Raw genomic sequence first — 6,827 nt, 5'->3', positions numbered from 1 at the left:
CAAAACTACAATGAGTGTTTTGATTTGCATTTTTCTAATAACGAGTGATGTCGAGCATCTTTTCATGTCAATGTATGGCAAAACCAATACAGTATTGTAAAGTAAAATAAGGTTAAAAAAAAAAAAACTACAATGAGGTGTCACCTCATACTGGTCAGAATAGCCATCATCAAAAAGTTTACAAACAATAAATTCTGGAGAGGGTGTGGAGAAAAGGGAGTGCTCTTGCACTGTTGATGTTAATCTAAATCGATACAGCCATTATGGAAGATGGTATGAGCTTCCTTAGAAAAATAGGAATAGAACCACCATATGACCCACTCCTAGGCATATACCCTGAGGAAACCAAAATTGAAAAAGACACATGTGTCCCATTGTTCATTGCAGCACTATTTACAATAGCTGGGACATGGAAGCAACCTAGATGTCCATCGACAGATTAATGGATAAAGTTTTGGTACATATACACAATGGAGTACTACTCAGCCATAAAAAGGAATGCATTTGAGTCAGTTCTAATGAGGTGGATGAACCTAGAACCTGTTATACAGATGATATGAGTCAGAAAGAGAAAGATAAATATAATATCCTAACACATATATATGGACTCTAGAAGAATGGTACTGAAAAACTTATTTACAGGGCAGCAATAGAGAAACAGAAATAGAGAATAGACTTACGGACATGGGAAAGGGGAGGAGAGGGTGAGATGTATGGAAAGAGTAACATGGAAACTTACATTACCCTATATAAAATGGATATCCCACAAGAATTTGCTGCATGGCTCAGGAAACTCAAACAGGGGCTCTGTATCAACCTAGAGGAGTGGGGTGGGGAGGGAGATCGAAAGGAGGTTCAAAAGGGAGGGGATACATGTATACCTATGGCTGATTCAGCTTGATGTTTGACAGAAAATAACAAAATTTTGTAAAGAAATTAACCTTCAATAATAAAATAAATTAAAAAGAAAAAAAAATAAAAATTTTGCAAAGATAGCAAAAATTTGTGAAATTTTTCATATATAAAGTTATTTTTAGTTTTTTTTGATGTTCACCATCTCCTGGATAATTCCTGGCATGTATATGTGTTATAAGCTTAAAAACTAGTTTAGGAGTGACAAACGCACACATGAAGAAAATAGCTCCTTCATGTGAAGTAATGACAGTGTCCCTAAACAATGCATGGCCAGCTTCCTGAAGCAGAGGGAGATGGATCCTTTTCTTGGCAAGGGAGTCTACGTGGTGCCTCCAAATTCAGGTTTTGAGGCATCTGAATCTATAGAAGCTTCATACTAATTCTCAGTCCCCAAACTTCCCCAGTCACATGAGACTAGTAGTTACGTGAGACAGGTGGAAAAGTTGTGAATTAAATCATTTGTAAAATTAAGGAGGCTGTAGGACCAGGATTTATTATTGGTAATGCCATCTCATGGTTATGAGATTACTGAAATATTAAAGTTATATATATATATTTTCTTTTAGCTATCAGATGCATTTGGAAGATGCCAGCACAGTGCACAGGACTCCTATTCATTATGCAAGTTTCTTCAATCTTGTTTTAGTAGGCACTTAATTCTAGGTGACTTCTGCCTTGCTAGTGTATCATGTAGAGTACTAAGGTTTCATTGTCTAATGAAGTCATTATTGATTTCAGAAGAAACACCTTAACTAATTGGTTAGATCCTTGTTGCTTTGCCGTGGAGAAGGAGATGGCAACCCACTCCAGTATTATTGCCTGGAGAATCCCATGGACAGAGGAGCTTGGTGGGCTACAGTCCACGGGGTCGCAAAGACTCAGACATGACTGAGCGACTTCACTTTCACTTCACTTTATTGCTTTGAGAATCTGTTATTTGTATATGCTGTCTATTTATCAAGGACATGCTAGATTAAAAGTTCTATTTTTTTTTCTATACATCTGTGGTGCACTGAGAGGACCCAGAGTGATGGTGCGGGGAGGGAGGAGGGAGGGGGGTTCAGGGTGGAGATCACGTGCATATCTGTGGCGGATTCATGTTGATGTATGGCAAAACCAATATAATATTGTAAAGTAATTAACCTCCAATTAAAATACATGAATTTATATTTAAAAATAAACAAAAAAGTTCTATTTTTGTAAAATTTCCCATTTATTTCTATTACTCATGAAATATTAAATAATTATTGTTATTGGAAGTGGTTATTTTTATAAAAGTCAACATTGAGGTCTTCTATGGGATACAAAGATGAACATAGCCATTCCCAAGAGAGATTCACTGTAGAGGAGAATTAGGAGGTTACTGAGAATGCCAAGTATGGCTTCCAGTGCCGGGGGCCAGCGTGAGGAACTCCGCCCATGGCAAAGGTCATAAGGAAGGAGGCTTGGAATACGCAAAGGTGTGATCAAGCCTCAGGAAACCCCCTGTTCCCAAGCATCTACCCCAAAACCAGAGTCTGTTTTATATTCTCCCCCATAACCATTTCTCTTGGAGAAGGAGTAAACGTGCAGCTCCAAGGCAATAAAAATTCCTGGGTGTGACAAGAGTGTTTCAGCTTACGGACTCCTCTGAAGGTTATCTAGCCCGCCTGTATAGGTTCGTCTGGCCACATGTGATTGTTTACAGCCTCCCAACCTGAGAGGCATGAGATGTTTTAGACTTACTAAAGGCAAATTCTTTTGGGGAGTTAGAAATTATTAGTATAGTGGGTTGGTTAGGAATTATATTGGTGAAGGGTTTTTCATTTGTTGTGCCAATAATTGCTGCTAATTCCCTGCTCTGGGTGGGACAAGGATGTCTTAGGTCAAACCTCTCTTCTGACAGACTAGCTTGTGTGACAGGATTATCCATACTCCTGCTACTATGCACGATTGTTTACTACCTCTTAACCATAAACAGCACAGAGAGTTTTGGAGTATATTGAGAGTCTTAATTAGCATAGGGCTTTTTCTTCTTGTTGAGTCAATGATTGCCGCCAGGCCTCCATATCCTTAGGCACCTGGGAATATATTAATCAATGTATTTGGAATATAGAAAAGGAAATATAGTAGCTTTTGTTAGCAATACTAGACTTTTTGAGTTAATGGATTTTCTCTTTTGTAATAGATCACTGTGCTTTGTTATAAATCACTGTGTCCTTGTTATATAAAAATGTAACTTTATCACAATCTTAAGACTAGCTAGATCTTAAGGGGAGCATTGGTGAAAGGATTTTCATTTGTTGGGCTGACGTTTGCTGCTAAATCTCCATATTCCCTGCCCTTATAATGAATATAACTAACATATAGGAGAAATAAGTATTAACCTTTAAGCATATAAGAGAAATAAGTATTAACCTTTAAGATTAATCCTGTTAACCTTGGGTTAAATAAATTCCTTTCTTGATTGTAACTCACTACACCCTCATCCTATAGGAATGCAACTTTATTTGGAGGGTGGTGCCTGGTTTAAGAAAAAACACCCTTGGAAGAAATAAGTTTTTTTGATTATCAGAAAGAAAGGATCATAAAATGTCAGCAGGTCTCACTCATGGCCAGAAGATGATGTAATATCCCTAAGACTTTTTTTTATACATTTATGTGAAGCACCTGATTTTGATAAAGGTCAGGACTGCTGACCCACACGTGACTCTGTATTCATCCCTATATGTAACAAAAGGTATATAAGCAAACCCCAAAATAAAGAAATCGGATCAGTTTCCAGAAAGACTAACTCCCCCATGTTGCTTCTTTCTTGCTCCCGTTTCTCTGGCTGAATTCCCATCTGGATTCAGCCTCCTTTTCTCCACTACACTATTTTCTACTACACTATCCATTTCTATCTCTCTCTATATCTGTAATTAAATATGTATTTTTCCAAAGACACCGACACCATCCCCCCACCTTTGAATCACCCTGGATCCACCGGGGCTGGACCCCGGCATTCCAGAAATCCCTCATGGTCTATACCTTAGCAGAGATTTGGCCTCGACTTTGCTTCATTCCTGGGAGATCAATGTATGAGTATCTTCATAGGTCAAAACAACTGGACGTGAAAAATTTGAGCTATTAGTGCAGTCAGAGGGATACTAGATCCTACTTTGAGTATCTATGCTCAAAATACTCAATATTCTCATATTTCTTGCAGTTCTTTCTTTAAATATTGCTCCCTTAAACTTCTAGACCAACTTTATTGAAAAGGAGGATAGTGCATTTCCACATCTTCTATAGCTTTCTGACATTGTTTTTATTTCCTGAACTATTTCCCTTGAGTCACCATAAAATAGAGAAAATTTAATGAAATTTGATTAATGTGACATGTGCTAGTATCTGGCAGGAAAGCAAAGATTTTGCATTTTATTACTCGCAGCAGAAATGTGAATATCAGAAATAAGGAGAAGGGATCTGTCATGATTTTAGCAAAACAAATGAACAGAATGATATATCTAGCAGAGATGGGAATTAAGTGAATAAGTTTGGATGTTTGTAGGCATAGGAGAGGTTTCCCTATACATTTCTGGAATATCCCTTTGGCTCAGTTGCCTCATGCAAAAGACAAATGTGGGACAGAGCTTCAAGGGAATAAAATGCTTTTTAATAAAGCTTAATAGCTGAGAAATGATGTTCAAATGGAAAATGCAGTGGGCTGCAGTCTGGGTGACAGAGCCACTATGATCTGAGGCAAGTAGCTACTTTTCAGTTTGTGCTTCAATAGAAAAAGAAAAGTAGATGAATGCTTCATATCCTTTTAAGCTCAAAATAGAAATGTTTCTATATGTATATTCTTAGAAAATCACAGATGATGCCAAACATTAATGATTTCAATGGAATTATAGACAAATCTTTAAGTGAATATATTTCCTATTAAATAATATAATTCAACTATTTATTCTATCTATTTTATTATAAATACATATATAAGTATGGAGCATTCTCATGTTATGTTGATAATTAGTTCATAAATATTAATATTAAAATAAAATTAATAATTTAATCATTAAACATTTTAAAGTTTATTTTATTTGCTAAGAAAATCTTTAATTGATTTATATCATAAAAAGTAATGAGTCATGCACAAAGAAAAATGGGTTGCTACTTTAGTTTTTTAAATTTCATTTTTGATCTTTTGAAGGAAGTGAGATCATCCATTTCTGTTTTTTAAGTGGTGGCATCTTCTAATAAATACATGACAGAAAAAAATGAATATTTTATAGGATTATTCCAACAAAATTGCAAGGATTTCCATTAAATGGACAAAATAAAAAGTATACATTTCATTTATCATCTCTCAATAATGTGATTTTCTAATTAGAATAAGAGAAGTATTATATAAAGCAGGAACCAGGTATGTTTTAAGATATAAGGAAAATAAGCTAAAAAAATGATATCAGCAAGAATTAGAATGTTTTAGAATTGTATTGATTATAATGACTTTGATAATAATAAATTATTTCATCTCTTCCCTTTTAATACATTTTTAACCTAAATATATTTTAAAAAGAGAGAGAGAGAGAAATGAACAACACTGTGATCACAGAGTTTGTCCTCCTAGGCCTTTCTGATGATCCTGAACTTCAGATTGTGATTTTCCTTTATTTATCACATATGTATTCAGTGTCATTGGAAACCTGATTATCATCACCATAACCTGGGTGGACTCCCATCTCCGGACACCAATGTATTTCTTCCTTCAAAACTTCTCTTTCTTAGAAATCTCCTTTACTATTGTGTGCATCCCTACATTTCTGGGGGCAATTATCACCAGGGACAAGACTATTTCTTACAATTGTGCAGCCCAACTATTTTTCTCTATTTTCATGGGGGTGACTAAAATTTACATTCTAACCGCTATGTCCTATGACCACTATGTTGCCATCAGCAAGCCCCTGCATTACACAACCATCATGAGCAGGAAACTCTGCCGCCTGCTTGTTCTCTGAGCATGGCTCAGTGGGTTTCTGACCATTTTCCTGCCCCTTATGCTTCTCCTCTAGCTGGATTACTGTGCTTCCTATGTCACTGATCAATTTTTGTGCGACTATTTCCCCCCTTTACAATTCTCTTGTTCAGATACGTGGCTCCTAGAAGTAATGGGTTTTTACTTTGTTTTGGTTAGTTTGCTGTTCACTTTGGCATTAGTGATTTTGTCTTATATGTACATTGTCAGGACTATTCTGAGAATCCCATCTGCTAGTCAGAGAAAAAAGGCCTCTCCACTTGTTCCTCTCACATGATTGTTATTTTCATCTCCTATGGAAGCTGTATATTCATGTATGATAATCCCTCGGCCAAAAAAAAAAAAAAAGGCATCACTGACAAAAAGAGTAGGTATTCTCAATACTTCTGTAGCCTCCATGCTGAACACCTTCATCTACACCCTGAAAAACCAGGAAGTGAAACAAACCTTCAAAGACATGGTCTATAAAGCAGTATTTTCTGCTAATAAATGAATTTTTTTTTTCTTTTGGTCAAAAACACTTTAAAGAACAATTAGGTTAAATTCTGAAATTCCTAAATATCTGTATAACTCTGCTTGCTGTTTATATCTTCTTACCAGGCCACATGACTGTTAATATATATTTTCCCAGTCCATTTCTTCCATTTCTCCAGTCATTGTTTATTGATATTTAAAGTATGGTAAAAACTATTTATCCTACAGAATATTCTAAAATAGAATTGCATTTCTTTAAGACATACTTTATAGCGTGAAGTTAAAAATGGTTTTAATCCTGTAAATATCAGTCCCTAAAATGATCATATGATATCACATTGTATTTTAAATGCAAAGTTTCAAAATTAGTGTGTAATATCTGATGCATTTTCAAGATGAACACTGATAATTTATTAACATTAAAGAATCTACCTGTTATATA

At 35.5% G+C, this 6,827-nt stretch overlaps 1 pseudogene; it reads left to right on the top strand.

Annotated features, from left to right (window-relative positions):
• The first annotated feature begins 5,455 nt into the window (after nucleotides 1-5,455).
• LOC120857381 lies at nucleotides 5,456-6,404 on the top strand (annotated as a pseudogene).
• Nucleotides 6,405-6,827: the final 423 nt, after the last annotated feature.

The sequence above is a fragment of the Oryx dammah genome, unplaced genomic scaffold (assembly GCF_014754425.2).
Source record: "Oryx dammah isolate SB20612 unplaced genomic scaffold, SCBI_Odam_1.1 HiC_scaffold_29, whole genome shotgun sequence".
Taxonomy (NCBI): domain Eukaryota; kingdom Metazoa; phylum Chordata; class Mammalia; order Artiodactyla; family Bovidae; genus Oryx; species Oryx dammah.
The sequence above is the reverse complement of the archived record's forward strand: the minus strand, read 5'-3'. Positions and strand labels throughout refer to the sequence as shown.